The sequence below is a fragment of the Ctenocephalides felis genome, unplaced genomic scaffold (genome assembly GCF_003426905.1).
Source record: "Ctenocephalides felis isolate EL2017-DRISC unplaced genomic scaffold, ASM342690v1 CF-g0.4_SCAFFOLD_01604, whole genome shotgun sequence".
In the NCBI taxonomy this organism is placed as follows: domain Eukaryota; kingdom Metazoa; phylum Arthropoda; class Insecta; order Siphonaptera; family Pulicidae; genus Ctenocephalides; species Ctenocephalides felis.
Window position 1 is genome coordinate 27705571 of NW_020537758.1, and position 20480 is coordinate 27726050.

At 27.9% G+C, this 20480-nt stretch overlaps 1 long non-coding RNA gene across 1 annotated transcript in view; it reads left to right on the forward strand.

Annotated features, from left to right (window-relative positions):
- Window positions 1-2071: 2071 nt before the first annotated feature.
- LOC113373186 overlaps window positions 2072-20480 on the forward strand; it is a 46273-nt gene continuing 27864 nt past the window's right edge. Inside the window, exons 1-2 of the long non-coding RNA XR_003366878.1 lie at window positions 2072-2141; window positions 9180-9220. This is a non-coding gene — a long non-coding RNA (uncharacterized LOC113373186). The remainder of the gene's footprint in view (window positions 2142-9179; window positions 9221-20480) is intronic.

Here is a 20480-nt window from a genome sequence, read left to right on the forward strand (position 1 = left end):
TTATCGTATTTAGATTTTCAACAGAAAAGTGTATTTTTCGGATTCCATACCGAGGTCTGATAATGCATCCACTCATATGGAATGCATTTCGGCTTCCTTTCAGTTATTTTGCAAAGATTGATTATTATTTTCTGAAAATTTCGACGATTTTGTGTAAAATGTAGCATTTTTATCATAACGACGCCGAGTCGAACATGACCATATTTGGTCATTGCAATGCGTTCGCTAAAAATCTTATCACTTTTAAGATATTTGATTTAATTGAATTGTTTGAAATGTTAAATAAATTTTTTTTTTATTAACTTCCGGAGGAGAGGTTCATATTTTCAACCAGAAAATATGATTTTCTATTTTTTTAAGCCATTCAATGTAATTCAATAGGGTCTCGAGCTTATCAGTAAACTATAAGTGAGATTTCTCCTTCAGATAAGCTGTATGAATGAGCGAGTAATCGACCCATCTCTTACAGAAATTTCAGTTCTTACGCTGCACGCAATGTGTTAGTTTCATCTAAGTATTTTATTGTTAATATTAAAAATTAAACATTTTGTCATTGATGTATATTGGACAGGTCCAGACTTGCATAAACTTGTCTAAACTCGAGAAGCAGTACTTAAGAATAGTGAAGCGCTTCAGCATGAGAAATATATTTTATCTATTTCGTATCTTGGATCAAAAGTGCGGTGCTACCACAAAGCCTGTAAGTGTTCATCAATAAGAATTCTATATATTAATTTGTGAATGATTTATAAGTATATCTAATTTCCATAAAGCAGAGTTAATTCGAGTGTTTCTTTAACAGGTTTATGATCCACTGATTGTGTGAGAATGATGCAAGTTTCTTATCAAAAGTGCGGAGATACCAAAAATCTGTAAGAGTTATTAGTGAATGATTTATAAGTCTCCTAATTACTATACAGCAGAGAGTTAATTTTTGTGTTTCTTTTTCAGATTCGTGATCCAGTGGTGGTGGAAGTGTTTTTTTTTAGTTTAGTTAATTTAAAGTTTTTAAGTTTTAAAGTTTAAGTTTTAAAAAATGTAGTGTGTAAAGTATTAGTGAGTGTAAGGCTGATTAAGATGCCATAATCAATAAGTGCTTAGTGCAAAGGTACGTACAGTTAATTTTTATTACATATGTTTATAATTTTTATAATAGCTTCAATGTATTTCTTACATTTTTATTCGTTGTCATTTTATTTTACCGCTATTCACATCATTACAATTTTTTTATATTACTTATTCATGTACATACATTACAGACAAGTTGTGTTACTCTCTTTTAAATTTTATTATTTCGTCTTCTAATCGAAGTACTTTTATTTTAATATTGATGTTTTTGTGTAACTGTTTCGGTCTCTTATTTCAAAAATCTGCTTCCAACTTTTGGTCTAATATTCCTTGATTTTAAAATATCTACATTTTATAGTCTATCATTATCATTTGCCATTCAATGGCATTGTTCAATACGTCCTATTATATATTTAAGAACCCGTCTTTAGTAATAAAGTGTTATCTTTTGCTACAATTCACATTATTATTTGTTGTAACACAAGTTGTTATGTACATATATCGTACGAAACTTTTGTAAAAAGTTTTATTCTTTTCTTTATTCTTTTCAGACTCAGTTTCGTTTGATTTCTTTTTCTATATTTTGCTTTTAATCACATGTATTATAATTTTACTTTGTCATACTTCTTTTAGTCTTACTTTTTTCCTTCGATGGTATTGTGCAGTAGGTATATTTTATGATAAAATATATATCCGATATACATCATGCGACTAACTTTTTCCACAATTTATGAACTTATATCACTGTGTATTTCTTCCCATTGTACGAGTCTCCCGTCGGCCGTTCTCTGGCCGGTTGAGAATTACAATTTTTAATTACAAATAATTTGGCATTTTCAAATTTTTAATTTTTATAATGCAATCAGTAAAATTATAACTTTTATTCATAATTTTTTTATATCTTGTTATAATGAGTTTATTTAATATAGGTGTATGTTCCTTGTTTTTGGATATGCTAGCTGGTATATATTAAGTTGCTGATTGCTGGTAATCCTGTATTGCTGATTATTAGTTGCTGGTTGCTGAGAATGCTGGTACGAGCAAGAATAAAGCATAGTGGCAGATCGATAAAGGTTAGTGTTATTTTCATTGTTCATTTTTTTTATTTGAAAATTTTAGTATGCATTATTATTCGAAATAATTTTTTGGAACAATTTGATTTTGCTATTTTAATCTGAGATTTTGTTGAGCTATACAAAGGTGACACTAGGGTTCCGCAGATGTTCTATTGATATTTTATTTTTGTTGGAGGCGTATTGAGATTTTGTTGAGGTGTAATCACTGATTTGGTTATTAGGATTCTGTTGAAAAATAGTAATATTTTAGTGTGTTATCAAGATATATCTGTCGATATTTTTGAGTTTTTTTTAGCTTTTCTATAACAATAAAATCCTTAAATCTTCATTTGTTAATGCTGCGTAGCATATTATTTTCCATAAGTGGTCCTATCCAGCTTCTTTTGTTTCACATTTTGAAGATTTTTTTGATTTGCTACTTTTTCATATTTACTATTCATTTCCAAAGCTGCTTTAAAAAACTGTTTTGGTGGTATTTTGGCACTTCTTTTGAAAATATATCAAATCCACAATAAACTCCTGAAGTTACTAAACTACATTTCACAAATTTTATTTTCACAAATCAAGCCTCAATTTCACAAATTTAATCTTATCTTTTTTCACAATAATGCTCAACGGTGATGCGTTCTTTGCGTACCGTAGCGGGCTAACTCGTGCGCTGCTTTCCGTCCGGAGTTAAGCCGCTCTGGCGCATGCGACGGGAAGGCTTCTTTCATGTGGTACTAAAAATTAATTTTATTTCAATTAGGTTGTATCAAAAGTATCGATTGAGTATAAGCAATGTTTTTAACATGCCAAGTTGGTATTTTGGTAAAAAAAATATGCGTTACGCTCTTAAATCAGTTCAATTATGATTATTTTGATAACGACTATTTTGATAACTAGTTTGTCACAAGGACGCTTTTTTTGTTAGTTTTGAATATGTTAATATACTTCGGATGACATTTGTATAAATAGTTTAGGGCGATGTTGCACAAAATATGCATTTTGTCTAGTATGTTTTATTGCCATCAATGTTTCTTCAACTTTTACTTAAATCTTACTTATTTTCAAATTATTATTTTTAGAATTAGATGTTAATTTGATTGCGTTGTAGTAGGGTGTCAAATTGGCTTCTTAGTAAAAATCAACTATTTTCCTTGTGATAATGATAATGACTTGAGATTCGATGTTCTTTTTCAATAGTGATCCTATTCAGTTCATCCTATTCCTTTTCCCAGACGACGTTCTATCTTCTCTTATGTACTAGCTGCCTTATAATTATTTTATTTTAATTATCTCGTATCAAAAGTATCGATTGAGTATAATCACCGTTTTTAATTCGTTAAATTGTCTATTTGGTAATATACTTTCGACGATATTTGTGCAAGTAGTTTAATACAATGTTATGCAAAATATGCATTTTTCTCTAGTATGTTTTATTCTGATCAGTATGTCTATAACGTTGACCTAAATCTTATTTTCAAATTATCATTTTTAAAATAAAATTAGATGTTAATTTGATTGCGTTTCTACAGTAAGGTATCAAATTGCTTCTTGGTAAAAATCAATTCGATTGTGTTAATGATAATGACTTAAAATTTAACATTCTTTTCCAAAAGTGGTTCTATTTAGTTTCCTTTTTGCAGATCAGACTCTGACTTCTCTCATGTACTAGCTGCCTTATAATTAATTTTATTTTAATTAGCTCATATCAAAAGTATAGATTGTGTATCTGTTTTTAACTTGTCAAATTGGCTTCATGGTGAAAAGTTTTATGCATTACGCACTTAAATCAGTTCGATTATGATTAGTTTGATAACGACTTGAAGTTGTCATAAGGACACTTTTTTGTTAGTTTTGAACATGGTAATATACTTTGAAAAATATTTTTATAAATAGTTGAGTGTAATGTTGTGCAAAATATGCATTTTATTTTAATCACTAGGCCTTTAACTTTGACCTAAATCTTATTTATTTTCAAATTATTATTTGCGCAAAATATGCATTTTATCTAGTATGTTTTATTGCCATCAGTATTCATTCAACTTTGACTTAAATCTTACCTCTTTTCAAATAATTATTTCTAAAACTAGATGTTAATTCAATTGCGTTGTTGCAGTAGGGTATCAAATTGGCTTCTTGGTAAAAATCAAATAATTCCATTGTGATCATGATAATGACTCAAAATTTGACGTTCTTTTCTCATAGTGGTCCTATTCAGTTTCTTTTTCGCAGACAACGTTCCGTCTTCTCTTATCTACTAGCTGCCTTGAAATTAATTTTATTTTAATCAGCACGTATATCGATTGAGTATATAATCATAGTACTTTAGAGGATAATTTGTACATGTAGTTTGATACATGTATTTCTTTAATTTAGACTTAAATCTTACTTATTTTCAAATAATAATCGATTGCGTTGTTGCAGTAGGCTGTCAAATTGGCTTCTTGGTAAAAATAAACTATTTTCATTGTGATAATGATAATATCTTAAGATTTGACGTTGTTTTCCTATAGTGGTCCTATTCAGTTTCAGTCCTATTCAGTTAGTCAGTCTGTCTTCTCTTATGTACTATCTACCTTGAAATTATTTTTATTTTCATTAGCACATATCAAAAGTATTGAGTATAATCAATGTTTTTAACTCCTTAAACTAGCTTTTTAGTAATATATTAGTATATATATATATAATATATTTTAGTATATATACTTTAGAGGATATTTGTATAAATAGTTTAATACAATGTTATGCAAAATATGCATTTTTCTCTGGTATGTTTTATTCTGATCAGTATGTCTATAACTTTGACCTAAATTTTACTTATTTTCAAATGATTATTTTTAAAATAAAATTAAATGTTCACTTGATTGCGTTTCTGCAGTCTGGTATCAAATTGCTTCTTGGTAAAAATCAATTCATTCCATTGTGTTAATGATAATGACTTGAAATTTGACATGGCTCTGACTTCTCTCATGTACTAGCTGCCTTATAATTAATTTTATTTTAATTAGCTCATATCAAAAGTATCCAATGAGTATTTAATGTTTTTAACTTGTCAAATTGGCTTTATGGTGAAAAGTTTTATGCATTACGCATTTAAATCAGTTGGATTATGATTAGCTTGATAACGACTTGGAGTTGTCATAAGGACACTTTTTTGTTAGTTTTAAATATGTGATATATTCAAAAGATCTTAGTGATATACTTTGAAAAATATTTTTATAAATAGTTGAGTGTAATGTTGTGCAAAATATGCATTTTATTTTAATCACTAGGTCTTTAACTTTGACCTAAATCTTACTTATTTTCAAATTATTATTTTTAAAATTGGATTCTTGGTAAAAATCAATTAATTCCATTGTGTTAATGATAATGACTTAAAATTTCCTTTTCGCAGATGACGTTAAATCTTCTCTTATGTACTAGCTGCCTTATAATTAATTTTATTTTATTTTAATGTTGTTAACTTGTCAAATTGGCTTTTTGGTGAACATTTTCATGTATTACGCACTTAAATCATTTCAATTATGATTATATTGTAATTGATTAATTTTATTATTTGCACTTATTTGGTGAATCAGTTTTTTCATTACCATATGTTGTTAAAATATGCATTTTTATTTAGTATATTCTGAGCTAATCAGTCTATAACTTTGACTTGAATCTTATATATTTTTAAATTAGACTGCTTCATGCATTCTCCTAAAAAAATTTCATTTTAATAATAGACTGTAGCACGTCAAATTGGCTTCTTGGTAAAATTTTTAAGCATTACGCAATTCAATCAATTCCATGTTGATTATTCTGGTAATAACTTAATTTTTGTCATATGAACTTTTTTTTTTATCAATTTTAGTAATAAAATACTTTGTAGGAGGTGTTTCAGTTCAATATTATGCGTAAAATAGGTTTTCAGCTAGTATGTTTCATCATGATTTGTATTTTTTTTTATATTTACACTTTATATTTTTCTTTCATTTACTTGAAGTAAATTTAATTTATTACAATGTAGTAAATTTATTCTTGTAAATAGTATGATTTATATTGATCTGCTAGTAATTTAATTCAAAGCTATTCCATTTTTTTGCTTAGATATCAACATCTGTCTTCAATTACATAGTTGCATCAGGGTACAGTTCAATATGTTATTTTAAAATTTTTAGAGTGCATGGAATTTTGTATTTATGAAATTATTACAGAAGAGCGTTTCACTATTGTCAAAGGCATTATACATGATTATAGATTACAGTAAAATAATTAATATAGAATTGATTGAATTGCTTAATTTGGATATGTATTATGATCCTACAAAATTTTACAATTATTTTTTTTATATTCTTAATTTAATGTAATATTTGCTGTACGAATTCGTACATAAATTGTTAGTATTCTGATGCGTTTTTGCATATTTCTTGAGTTTGTGTTGTTTTTTTTGTTATAATAAGAAAACTATCGGCGTTTGTTCATAATCATGGATGCTCTCGTTTATGAGATCATTTTCACTACTTCTTCTTACCATATATACATTTTACTTTATTTTCAAAACTAAGGATTCATGACACTACTAAGGTCTTCTTACAAGATTTATTTTATACTTTGCATTTCTTTATGGTATTGGAAGTTTTTTCATTACCATGTATTGGAGGAATTTAGCATTCTATAAATAGTTGTTTTTCAATTTGGTACTTCTTTCCATGTTTTTTTGTATCCTAAGTAAAATTCAAAATATCATTTACTGAAATTACAGTTTGTTTAATATATCTTCTTTGAAGTAAATATTTACACAATCACGTTTTATTCAAATTATATTAGTGTATGATTATATCAATACGAAAATCTTTTGAGCGCTTTGTAGAATGTCTTGCGCATCACTTTCATATGGTTTAGTTTTATATACTCCCATAATAATACAAAACTCAAGACATAATAAAAAATATCTTTAATTGTTTATTGTGTCTTGAGTTTTGTATTATTCTGAGAGTAGTCTAGTAATAACCCTATTGATATCTGTTTCTATAAAAAATTGTGAAAAACTTGTTTATCATTTTACAATTATTCACTCTATTCTATTTGCAACACTAATTGCTGTCCAGCATTATGTTCAAATATAATTGTCAAACAAAATATTAAGTTTAAGAATATATTGCAAGAATATTATAACCTTTGGAGACATTTCTACAAGATGGTCCATATCTTTGCAAACGACCATTAGGCTGTCGTCTACCACGGTTCGCCGTTCCTCTTGGTAGAACCCAGGGATAGCAAATGTCCTTTTTCAGAAAATACTTATATTTTACTTATATAAATATAGTAAATTTATATATTTGTTAGCGAGATGTGTATCAATTTGGTTATGACTAAATTACGAAAATGTGACAAAATAAGTAGTAGCTCTTTATGAACTGAAACCATATGGAAGTGATGCCCATAGATAATTGTTTAATTTTACCTTATTATATTTCACATTTTTAAAACTCTTCTATTCTGCCAATTTGTCAAAGAAGGCAATGAGCAAAAATGGTCAATATATGAGAAGTAAGGTATGTCATTATGATAGGATATCATTAGATACTCCAAAAGATTTTTAACATGAAAAATATGATATGACCGATTTTGTTTCGCAAATCTTCATTCCCTTTTAGACCCAAATAACTATGCAATTTGAGCATTATTTATGAATTACTAAATTGCATTTGAATTGATAATTGATTAAATTATTTTAATTACAATTTTTCATACGAATGGTATTATACGATTTATATGAATTTATTTGAATATTGGTAGAAAAAACACAGTTTCATATTACATTTATTATTTGATACATTTGATGTGTAAAAAATTTTATAAAAAATATCAGTCACGGAATTTATATGTATACGGTATTTAATATTTTTGATATTGGTGAAAGCAACTTAGAAGTAGCATTTTATAACATGTTGTATACATGTACAATATGTATAGTTATAGTTGAAATAATTCCGACGATCCAGTTCCACTTGTCGTAGGCTCTTAGTCGATCTTTTGAACAGGTTTCTAGATAACTTGACTGCAACTTCTACCAGGCACTTGGATTTCAACTAGTTACTCTAAGAAATAACGCGTTTTAAAAATATAATTTCCATATAGAATAAGAGATTTTATGGCATCTTTGGTAATTTAGCAATACTTGTATCATATAATACTTTACTTCCTATGGCAATTTAATGTCACAAAAATAAACTTTTTTGAAAATATCCAAGTTCTGTACTAAGTTGCAATGGGGAACAATTCTCATTATCGTAGCAAATTTCAAACCCACTAAAGTACTAATTTTGCAAAATTGATGACGTCGCGTTATTTGATATCACTGCATCCATTGCATGCAAGAATTACAGGCCGAAGCCGGTAAAGTAACGATAATGGGGTATCGCCAGCTATAGCATATTATCTGACAACTGCAAACCATGTTCTGTACGAAATATGGCTGAAAAAGGTATTTTAGACCACGCTACTATTGTCGTGAATCGTTATATACGAAAGCAATATATGTGACTTAGCAGCTATGTTCTCAAAAGAACTGAGGCGGTTATCATTCCTCTAAACAAGAAAATAAATGTATCTATTATTTTTTTTATTTATTTATTTAAATTGGCCTTGCATTCTTAGAGCATTTATCCATAGACATTATATTTTTATATTTTATACAATCTCCATTTATATTCCACACTATTTTTTATATATTCTATATTATCTTCATATATAAATCTTATTCTATACATTTTTTTCCTCACTCTAAATCTGATCTTCTCAAATACTCATCAAGCTCTTTTTTTCCTTTTAATTTTCTCTTAAAAATCAACTCAACAATTCAAATTTTATTTTAATTCCAAATTAACTATATTTTTTAAATTCTATTTCAATGACAGGATTCGGTTCTGTGATTCCTGTCGTTTGAGTCGGACACGCTACTGATGAATAGACTCAAAATATTCTAAATATCTTAAAATTTTAGAATGATTATATATAAATTGTATATAATATTCATTTAGTTTAAATTTTTTTTTTTTTTTACAGGTAGGTCAACTCAAGATATTGTTGCTGAGATGGGCGTGAGGGTAAGTCCAGTTGCATGTTTTCTTTACTATAATAAAATCATTATAAAATGTTATTTCAAAGTTTGTATTTTTTTAATACAAAAGTTTGAAATGCATTTTATAATGAAGCCAAAACTCATTTCATTTTATGCCGTTTTTTTAAACATTTTGTTTCGAGTATTTGAATTGGTGTTTTTTTAAGTTTATTTAATTCAATAAGTTTTCAGTGCATAGTGTGTATTATAGTGAGTGAAATGTTGAATAACATATCTATTAATAATTATTATTATCAATTAATTATTAATTATCATATTTCTGTACATTATTATTACTATTATTATTTTTTGCAATTAATTTATTATTTAAGAAAAATTCTTTTTTCTTTTCCTAAACATATTGTTTGCTTAAATCTCATCAAGATCATGTTTCTTAAGAGATGTCCTGAAGATGGAACGTACCTAGTTCCAAAACGTCGACAGTAAATAAATAAATAAATAAAGAAATTGTTTTCCAAAAAACTTTTCTTGTTTTCTGTTACTTTTGGATTCTTATTCAAAACTCTACAACATATACACAAATCCAAGACTCTACCATTTAATATTATATATATATATATATATATATATATATATATACAGTAGAATTCTAATTAACCGAATTAATGGGGACCGGGACCCATTCGGATAATCAAATATTCGCATAATCGGAGTTTTTTTTAACTTCCCGTAGGGTAAGTTATTGTAATGGGCCGAAAATCGGAATTGAAAATTTTTACATTTCTCGACGTTTTGAAGGTTTCTGAACATTTTCGCATACCTCAGAAAAAATGGAATTGTGTGTGTGTGTGTGTGTGTATGTATGTATGGATACAAATTTCTAGTCACGTTTTCGGGCGCACGGATCAACCGATTTGAATGGTTCAAAAAACATTCGATTCCTATTGATAGGGAAAAGAACTGATTAGTTTTTGGCAAATGCAGTTCCAGCCGTTTCGGAGATAAGAAGCAAAGAGTGCAGAAAATAGAAGTCGACTTTTTAAGAGAACGGAGTATCCGATTTGCATGATCTAAAAAACATTCAATAATTAGTAATGATTGGGAGAAGTGTTTAATAGTTTTTGGCAAAGGCAGGCCCAACCATTTCGAAGCTACGGAGCTAAATATGTAAAAAATGGCAGTTTTTGAGAGAACTAAGCGTTCGATTTTTTTAACTTTTTGTATATCGAAAATAATTCAGATTTTATTTTTAATTCTGACTATAGTTCTTATACTTTACAAATAATTTCAACTTTGCAATTTAGTTTATATAATTCTTATGAATATTAGACAATTTTACAATATTTATAATAATCTATTTGAAAACATTCAGTATTCCTCGAACATTTTGTTACGGTACGGGAAGTTCCAGCAATTTGCCTTAAGGCACGATGCCATAATTGCCTCAAGACAGAATTCCACTTACAGCTAGTTTTAATTTCAATTGAATACCGATACCTTGTACAAAATATTATGTACTTGAAAATTGTGCTAGTAATACTGAAGAATAAGAAATCAAAGTTAATGAAAATTAATATGTAGATAACATAATGAAAACATTATTTATTTAAGAATATGTACATAAAATTAAAATTATTGGATTGTATACGATGCAGAATGAAATAGTTTAAATGGCACATGGTTTAAAAAAAAAATGAAAATGTTATAAATTGTTCAATGCTATTGTATAATAATAGTGGGTAGTACTCCCCTAGGGCAGGACCGTGAGCTGAGTTAAACTCCAACTCGATTTAGGGAATAAATAGTGTGAGCGATTTCCTATTGCCATTTCACACCGTAGTACCCGAAATAGGCTATTTTCAATTGGGAATATATATTTAACTTCCCGTAGGGCAAGTTATAGTAATCGCAAAAAAATCGAAAATGAAAATTATTTATCTTTACGTTTCAAAGGTTTCTGAATATCTTGGCTTACCTTAGAAAAAATTGATGTATGTGTGTGTGTGTGTGTGTGTGCGTGTGTGTGTGTGTGGATACAAATTTTCGTCGACAATTTCTGGAACACCGATCAACCGATTTGAATAATTCAAAAAACATGCGATTCGTATTAAGGAGACGTGCTGATTAGTTTTGGCGAAGGCAGGTCTAGACCTTCCGAAGATACGGGCCAAAAAGTGCCAAAAATGGTAACTAAGTTTTTAAAAGAACGGAGCGTCCTGTTTTAATAATTCAAAAAACATTTTACTTGTATTGACAAGATGAAGAATTGATCAAATTTTCATGAAGGCAGGTCTAGCGTTTTAGGAGATCTAATGAAAAAGTAAAAAAAAAATGCCATTTGGCGGTCTAAAATGATCATTAGCAGTACATTTGCTTTGAAAAAAAAATCAGAATTTCCAAAATCGGTCAAAGAGGTTCTTTATTTTGATTAAAAAAAAAATTTTTTTCAAAAAAAATTAATTTTTTGTCAAATTTATAGTTTCTCAAAAATCTAATTTTTTTAAGTAATTTTTTTTAAAAAAATGTTAATCGTTTTTAAAAAATAATAATTTTTGGTACGGGAAGTTCCAGCAATTTGCCTTAAGGCACAATGCCATACGCCCCACTAGTTTAAAATTGCCATTGGAGAGAAAAAAAAGTTACGTTTTGATATTGCACTATTTTTTTATTGAATTAAATGTAAATAAAATGTACTTATGTACAAGTTTAGAAATAAAAATCATTGTTTTGTAAACATCTCCGTCAAATCAAAACAAACAATGTGCCTACACTGGCTTTGCTGGTGGAAGAATAATAGCGCGCTTAGACTTTTTTTGGACATTTTTTTTTTTCTGAAAGTGATTCGGATAATCGGCGATTCGGATAATCGGCGATTCGGATAGTCGGAGTTCGGATAGTCGGAGTTCGGATAATTGAAGTTCTACTGTGTATATATATATATATATATATATATATATATATATATATATATATATATGAATCTAAATGGATGATATATGATGAAAATCTGATAATTTTTGTTGTTGTACTATTAACCCCTTAACTTACGATTTAGATAATTTAGATAAAAATAAAAATAATTTTGTGTTTTATAGTTTCGTATGAATAAATACTTTGTAATACTTGCGTTTACCATAGTGGGCCGTGCCCAAAATGCGTAATATTTGCTTCTGGCCGGAATATCGTAGGCGGGCTATGCCAGTAATATTCACATTTGGCCTAGCAATAGCACGCGGGCTCTGCTCGCCATTTTAAGTTAAGGGGTTAAACATCTTTTCCACCTGAAGTACTGGGAAATAACGATCTCGAACCCGATTTATTTATTGTAATGTTATTGAATATATATAAATATATCTTTACATGATCAAATAATCTAAATATGACGACACTTGGTGTAAGATCGAACACGGTAAATACTACTTTTTGTCTCGCCTACTTAGAGCTTTTAGCCATACTTATATTTCTATTTACCACCTCCACCACGTTTTTTATATGTACTAATCAATATTCTTAACGACTTCTTTATTCTTCTTTCACTTTTAATTTTTAATTCTTTTTTATCTCAAATCAACAATTTATATTCTACTTAATTTCAATCCAAAAAATTAAAATGCCTGGAACTCTAACCGAGTGTCCATGGCCTACGCTTCTGACTGATTCGGGCATGCTTCTGATTGATCTATTTACGGTACAAATTAAAACTTAAAATGAGTAATACATGACATACGCGAAGCTGTTTTGCCTAATGGCACTTAAAACTGAATTTCATGAAGAATCTATGATAAACTTTACACTTCAACACTTTTCTTTGTTAATTCAGTATTAACAAAAAATGGAAATGACAAACCTGTAGAAATTAATAATAATAAATATAAGTATCTTAGGTATTTCTAAAAACACCCAAAATGTAATTTAGAAAACTAAATAGCAAAAGTTGCATTTACGTAATTTGTGAAGTAACACAATGCTGCGCAGCAAAGTCATAAATGCGTTATAAAAACCGTGCGTTTAATTAAAGTACATCCGTGACTTTGATACAAATTTGCATAAATGCTCGCATTTTCCATTGTCTCTCGAATCAATGTTAACAAATAAACAAAAAAAAACTAACAATTGAAGACTAAAAGGCTTTTGAGCAGAGCTCTTTTGTCTTCGACGTGCTATGAACAACTGCGAACTAGGCATAAAAGCTGTCATAAATTTTGTAACAAGGGTTGATTAGAAAATGTCGGCATGGTGCATGCGAACCGAGCTAAAACTCCTACAAAGATCGCTAAACTTGGGGGTGTGTTTTTATGGTTTCAAAAAGTTGCGGCTGTATAACTCAAAATGATTCGCGCGGCATATGTAGAAGTGCTACATAAAATGTTATTAGATAATACAGTTACAAGTTTTGGAAAAAGAATTTTTATAACCAAAGTTTACGTCTGTGAAGAAGTACCTTGAATTTGAAGGAGAAAGTTTAATTGATATGCGTGTTAGATATTGTATCAATGCATTGAGTTATTTATAACTGATCTTTAGATATATAATATAAAGAGGCTATCTGTACAGTGGTTTCTAGTAACAGGCATTTGTTTTAACAGGAACTTGATTGATATCAAAATATTTTTTCATCTCGATTGACATGTAAACCATGCATAATATTGTCGTAGCTAATGTATTTATGTTACGTTATTTCTATCGACTAATTTTGCTTTTTATATACCTTATTTTGTTTCAAATTTATTAATATTTAGTAATTGTACTTTACATCGATTTATGATAAGAATTTATCTAACTTTATGTAACTGGAAACACTATATATTTTATTTTTGTTAATCTACGTAAACTATAACTATTACTAATATAAAATATAGTGTCTCATCTATATTTAATATTACTAATAATTATAGTTTACGTAGATTTGTTTCATTTTAGAAAGTTGTAAATTTTCTTAAAAACAAACAAAGGATGAATTATCAAAAGTACCATTGCCATTTTTTGTCGTTAATACTTGCATTTAACCATCTGCATTTTGTAAAAATATAATCAGTGGATCTCAACATACATTAATTTAGAAAACAAAAGCTAATATAAGCCCCTGGCTCCCCTAATAGTTTCTTTTTTTTAATTTTGATAAATTGGCTGCAAATATCCCAAGAATTAATAGTTTAACGTTAAAATAAACTTCCAAGAAATTTGCTCTCCACTTTCACAACTCTACTAAAAATATTTAATTATCAATTGTTTAATAATGTTTAATTGTAGATTGTTCCATATGCATATTTGTAGAATAAAGTTCACGTTCAATTATATTCAACAACTCAATTATTCATCTATATAATAACAGTAATATAAGTCATACCGTCAAATGATTAAGGTTAATAAAAGCCAACAGGGTAGTTAGTTATGTGCATAATATCCATTAATTCTAAAATATACATTTCCATGACCTGAGTAGAAATTAACGTAAAATAAGCTTTGTATTACTTTAATCCTGCCATTTCGCAGGATTTTCACCGTGTATTAAAATCTAGTGTTTACCTCAATTGCACGCGACCGCATAACCTCTCACTTACCGATGCTCGTTCGTTCGGTAGCTTTGCTCCAAATCCGTGTTCTCCGCCCGTTTGCAATAACAACGGATTCCTATTTTATTTCTATATATATACTATTTTAGTGGGGCTAAACTATTATAGATACACAATTTAAAATAAATAGACATAGCTCATTTCATTTAGGTGTATGCAGAAAATTTTTGCGTAGGGTAGAGCGCGGTTTAAAGGTCCGTGGAACGAAGGTTCACTAACATTATCTCAAAAACAAGTATACCAAATTATAAATAAAGTATTTTAAAGTTTAGTGTGAATAAAGCAAAAAGCTATCGCCTTTAATCCTAATCAGAAGATATTTTTAACGATTTTTTCCTTGGTAATCCTTTTGTTTTTGGCCACGGTTATTTAGTTTACGATACCTGAATATAATTTTTAAGTGTACGTCATTCAACTGCTTTATAAGGTGTATTTTTATTTTTAAATTATTTTTAACAGTTGGTAATATAATGCTTATAAAATCTTGCATGTTGATGGGGTAAAAAAACAACTCAATTTGAAAAGGTGTAGGGATGAGTTGGGCTTAAAGCTCCAGTGGTGAAGATATCTCTGAGACAAGTAGAATTTTAAATTATTTTAATAGCTAACTTAAAATTAGAGAGAAAAATTTATAACCAGCCATCGCCTTGATTCCTTGATTGCTATCGGGATATAAACGGCAATGATTGAAAATCCATAACAAAAGTATTTTCATTAGTTACTTTTGTGACCATTGTTGTTCAGTTAACGAGGCCTTAATATAATTCTTAAGTATACATTATTTAATCGTTTTATTAGATATATTGTTGATTTTAAGTTAGATTCAACATTTTTTTATAACTTCTATAAAAGCTTGCACGTGGGTGGGTTAAGAAAGACCAACTGGTAAAAGGTACCCTAGCAAAGGTGTAATAATTAAAAAAGTTAATGAAGTTAAACAAAGCAATTTTACAAGAGATAAATAAATTAATACCGACTCTGCTGGTAAACAGAGGCTTGAATATCGAATCAATTTTATAAACAGTGTTATCTCTGTAAAAAGTATACCCATAAAATTTATATTTTATGCATTAATTGATTATGCAACTAATGTTGCATTATTGAATAATCTAGCTATCATTTTGCAAAATTTCTTTCAATTAAAAAAAGACATTGTATTTGTTTCTGCCCTGGCTGTTCCATGTTATCTATATTCATGTGGGAAAAAAGAGCAAATAACAAATTTTTGAAAAATAGCAAAAAAAATATTTGTATGTTGATTAATTAGCTAAGTATTTTACTGAAGTTGGTAATTTAGTTGTGAGTTCGATATATGTTTTGGTATTCCAGACTTTTTTTTTGATATAGTTGGTTGAGTTTTCAGAGTATAAATGCTAAAAGTCAAGTTAGACCATTGTGCTTTACCATGACCTCTACAGAAAACTGCAAATACAATTGTTTATGTATGATTGCATTATTTATTGATAGATCACGCAGTTTTATAAATTAACCATGTGACTATTACAAATTGATCGAAAATTGAATTACAAATTCCAATCACTATATTGAAAATACCAATTCTCCCTCTCGTCGAATGCTGAACTGCCGCTGAATCCAGTCAGCATTATTTTTCTTTTTTGTTTTAACGCGAACCACTCCCCTGCGCCCTCGGAAAATAAAAAAGTTTGCCTTTCGCAAACGATATGGGCCTAACCGGTTCTCAATTTCCCGACGAGGGTGGCAGATTTATGTATTTTTATGACCCGTGCAGGAAAGAGTCGCCCCCGAATCCGCATTTCGGACTGCCCTTTATTTACTACGTGTGTCACATATTACAATTTTATTACTTGCGGTAGAACTCTATAACGGTTTTTATATTCGCACTTAAACAGATCAAATGTAAATTGATTACAGGACGTGCTGGCACACGGGGTCGTGACTTTGTACCGATATATCCTTGCGACATGTACGACCGTATAAATATAAAGAAATATATGGTTATCGGTATTCCAGACTTTTCACGACAATTAGTATTATTTATATTTATTAAGAAAATTCTCGAATTAAAAACAGCAGAAATCGTTTACCTGTGAGTTTTATTTTGATAACTCCGCTTATAGAGTTTCATTATACATTGATTCAATTTTTTTTGAAGGTGGGAAATAACTAGTTCATAAATTATGATTGGAGTTACTATTTCATAAATTCAAATATGTCATGATAGTTTACTCATAAAAACCAATAAAATTTTAATTCATTAGAATTATGCAATCTATTTTATTCTGCGGTATACATTTTTTGCCTATAAGCCTATATTTCAAATAGCACCTAATGCACTTGGCTTGTTTCTTCTGCATTTTTTTAAAAATTGTTAACAAGTAAATAAAATTTGGACAAATTTTAATAAACTGTTTTATAGATTCAGTAATTGTGCTCAAATTTATTTAAAATTACTATAGAAAATACTTTTTTTCTCAATCAAAATTTCTACTATCAATATGTTATGTCTTTTTAAATTCAGCCAATTGCATCAGATCTTTATTAGAAAGACTTACTACTGTTTTTCAAACTATTTCACCCTTATTTTAAAAAATTCCCGGGTTAAAAAAAAGCGCTAAATTGAGATATGCAGTTTGAAAGCATTTTAGCCAAAACATCGTTAATAAATTTAATTTATAAATTTTTAAGTTTAACAGTTTTAAAATAACTCGGAAAGTTATTGATTTTTTTCTAACATACAGGAGTATTTTATAAAAATCAAAAAACATCAAAAATTAACTACACCCACGAATGTACTAAACGTTTTAAATTATCTATTTATAGATATGACTATAGTATAGACAATTAGTGTTATATCTCAGTAATAAACAAAAGTTACTAGAATAAAACAAATAGTACAAAAACTGAAGACTAGTGGCATCTTTCTAAAGGTCCACGAACTCATATAAAGCAAAATGATTCCACATCATGAAAGCTTTTCTATGGATTTCCTGCATTATCTGGAATGAAACTCGACTTACATTTTACGCGAAACACTCTCGTAGAGATGACTCTATAGGCAAATGGTTTGGAGACTTGTTCACTTCAGTTATTTACTCGTATTTTACAATAAAAATATAAATAAATATTCATTCGAACTCTGCTGGTGAAGATTTCCGAGAAAATATCATATCAAGTTTATATACAGTATTACTTCTGTAAAAATATACCCATAAAATTTGAATATTTTATTGGTTTAACATTATAGCTATTATTTTGTAAAGACCCCTCCTATGGAATAAAAAAACAAAGAAAATTTCAGTAAAATAGTAAATAACACATTTCTATAATTAAGAATTAACTGTGAATTATACTGAACATAGTTGTTTGTTTGATACGTATTAAGTGTTGTGACGTAGTTCATTTAGTTAGGGGATTAACAGTATAATTACTGAACGTCAAATTGGCCTACCTTATTTCAAAATTTGGTACTTGATATTAGTGAATATCTTCGTTATGACTTATCTTTTGAATAATTATAGTACATGTTGAAAATATAATCGTGAAAGGAAAATAAAATCTTGATTTTGATTAATATTATAGATATTATTATGATAAACTATATTAGATTTAAATGTTTCTAGAAAAAATACCTCTTCTCTTCTCCGGCATTACTGCATCAAAGTATCAAATATATCTTATAATCAATTAAATTCTTATAATCAAAATATATAAAATAAAGTTAGATCAACCGTTGGGTTGTCTTCTAATGCACAACGTCGTTAAAAAATTTAAGTTTTAATTATTGTTTAAAAATGGAAGTACTTGATAACAACTTCAACTGTGCTCTTCTCTTTCAAATGGAGTGGAAATATTATATATTCGCAAGTTCTTGTTCCAAACTCAAATAGCTTCTTAAATGCAACTTCTTAGTAAATTATTCTAATTATTGTTTAAAAATAATAATACTTAATAACAACTTCAACTGTATGCTCTTCTTTCAAATGGAGTAATTATATATTCAAGTTCTTATTTCAAACTGAACTAGCTCTTTAAATGCATCTAATACATAAATATAATTATATAATATATGTCAGAAAAAAGATGGAAACATACTTAATATTCTTGACAATACCTTGTAACATATTCAAGCATCAAAAATTCAACATTTTGTGCAACCTACATTAAGATCCTCCTCTTTGGCTCTGTAATAACAAAAACTATAAATCAATTCAATCAATTCAATCAATCTGTACATGTTAACTTGCTGAAACTAAATTTATTTAAATACCCAAAAATTATTTGAATAATTTATTTGATCCTGTCTCACTCTGAATGAATAAAAGTTACATGCACTCGTTTACGATACAATAAGTAATAACACTGTTCTCTCTCATCTTATTACAATCGAAACAACATTTTATCATATCATTCATTTACAATCGTACAATAAAAGTTAGACTATCTAATGTCATAATCGTCTATTTTAATAGAATGAGTTCTTAGTTTATAAACCAGCTCAGATTTATATAACGAGATAAGATCGCATTTAAGCACATATAATATATTATGTAATAATGCATCATAATTTACAATATTAAATCATAAAATCACAAATAGTTTATATAATACTAATTATAAATGACTAGAGCTACAGCGATTCAAGATCATACTTAATTTTGCGGAATATGGAAAATAGACAGAGAGTAATTATTAAATATTTGAATAAAAATAAAATAAATTTTTGCACAAAACTAAATTTTGTGGTTCTAAAACGAATTATGTTTCCGAAATGGCTGTGTGTCACGTATACTATCAAAAATGAAATAATCATAACATTTTTCATTTTTGCTGAATTATTTAAATAAACGTTACAGAAAAACACTATAGATTCAATTTTATTCTATAAACAATTGTCAAAAGATTCATTTATCATTTTCTCATGAATAGATAAAACAAATATGCGAAATAAAAGTGATTTAAGTGAGTATTCTAGAAAATAAATGTTTTTAACGCTTATTTCTGCATTTTATTTAGAACCACAAACAATTTTGTTGAAAAACATAAATTAGTTGTTGTTTTGAATTAAAGATCATAATTATATTATTCTTTAAATTGTTTGCTAATGTGTTAAACATATAGGAGTCTAAAGACGAAACTGGCAATTATATTTCCATAATTCTAGAATCAAAAAGTTAAAATTCAGCGCAATTAATAAAAGCTAATTCCTTATACAACTATTAGTTTTTAAACAATTTACTAGCGAGTTTAATCATATTTTCACTTTATTGTATTCTTCTATAAATAGACATTTTGAAATATATGTGCCTAATACAAAATTTTGAAATATTAATATGATGAATATATCTGATAATACGTGAACGGAAGCTTATGTTTTAATTTCTATGATATAAATATGAATAATTTAACCTATATTAAATATTGTATTAGCATATTATTAATTACTTTACAAAGTTTAATTTTATTAATAATTAAATTATAGTTTTAAAATAGGCATATTTAGCCACATATCTAATAATTTAAATCCAAACTCCAACAAATATTTTTTTATTTTTTCAACAGTATAGGAAAGGCCTATTTTAAAATATTGAATTTATTTTGTCATAGTATTTATGTACAACAGACATCTGAAAAAATTAATCAACAATTAACATTGTGCTCGATCTTATATTATCCTGAATTTTATTCTAAGAGTTGGATTTAAATTTATTAGATGTATTTTAATAGTATAAA